Source organism: Saccostrea cucullata, unplaced genomic scaffold (assembly GCF_032062105.1).
Source record: "Saccostrea cucullata isolate Sc308-1 unplaced genomic scaffold, CSIRO_AGI_Scuc_v1 ctg3493, whole genome shotgun sequence".
NCBI classification, from domain to species: domain Eukaryota; kingdom Metazoa; phylum Mollusca; class Bivalvia; order Ostreida; family Ostreidae; genus Saccostrea; species Saccostrea cuccullata.
This window is the reverse complement of record NW_026933310.1, coordinates 33,659-35,239: the sequence shown is the minus strand read 5'-3', so window position 1 is coordinate 35,239 and position 1,581 is coordinate 33,659.

The window sequence follows — 1,581 nt, the reverse complement described above, 5'->3', positions numbered from 1 at the left end:
TGTAAATATACCTTTATTGTTCAATGTTTGGTCTTGGTTCAATATTTCTCCATTCATCAAAAACAGGCACTTTTAAATCCAGTCGTCACCACTCCTGAAATAATTGCGTTCACAAAATGTGGGGCAGTCTAACTTGGTTTGCTTCGTGTTCTCTGTGACTTTGAAGTAGATGAACCACTGGGCAGAATGCAAATATCCGATGCCGCCAATTTCAAAACTGCCATACACACTAATCATTATGCAGGATATAAAACGGGAAACGGAAAAATAAACTGTTTTCACACAGAACTTAAAATCAAATCCATCGTTTTCAAGATAAATGAATTAGGTTGTTGTGAGAGAAAATTGAGATGGTCTGCTTCTAATCATTTCACCATTTTCTTTTCCGCTGTGTGAAACCCCGATGTTACACTTGTTATCAACACTTTGTATTGGATAGAGCTGCGGCCATGTCAAAATAATCTGACCTAAACTAAGCTGTAATTTCAACATTTTCTCACCATCAAAATCTAAGCCTGTCAAAAGCACAAGTTGCCATACTATTACTTACAATTTGTTGATATTTAACATTATACTCTGCTGCGAGTGCATTAACATTATCTCCTCGTGTCGTAGTATTTATTATTTTTTGTAAATATGCGGTTTCAAAGATCATGAAGATGTGAAAAAAATCACGGACAATTATTCCTTTTCGATGATATATCTACACTAATACAATGATCGAGATGAAAAAAAGAGAAAAATAAGCTTTATACAAAAACTTCTTTTTTGACAATAGAACTCCAATATTGTAAATGATTTGCTTTCTTTATGACAGTGTCTTTCGATCTTATTGTAATTTATTATTTACAGATTATTGGATGTCAGACTGCAAAAATTGTGAAGAATGATAGTAAAAATTTAAAATATATATTATTTTATGTAGCGTAATTACAGTTACACAATCTGTCTATTTCTTCTTTTCTAATTTAAACATGCCTTTTTTTTTTAACTTTTAACACTAACACTGTATAATTTGTATATTTACAAATTTAAAGAAATACACATGTATAAAAAAGAATTTAACTACAGGGGAACTTGGATAAGGCCGAGATTGCCTTTTCTTTTACACAGGCTGATATTAAGTTGAATTCCCGAGTGTTTTAGCATTACTCTCTTTCAAATATTTAATAATTAAAAAATGCACAGATAGACTAAATTATTTTTGAGAAATTAAAAGAAAAAACTGTTTTTAACGAAACTTTTCGACAACAGATTTTACATGTCTTGTCGAAAGGGTTCGGGAGAATTGCTATTATTAGGTACATGAAGTTGCCAAAATAAAAAAAAGACATTCTATCTTAGTTCAAAATATAGTGTCTACAAAATTACTTTCTTTATTCCATGTTATGCAAAACAATCCCACACAGTTAATTACATATGGTTATCAGATCTTCCATCCATTAATTCTCGATTAGGAGCAATATGTGCTCAGCATGTATTCTTTATGTCTATGGAGGTATCACATAGCCCATCCTGCAGAAGTCGACATTACTTTCAGTCACTCAATTAAATGAAAAAATATACTTTATTGCCTAGATA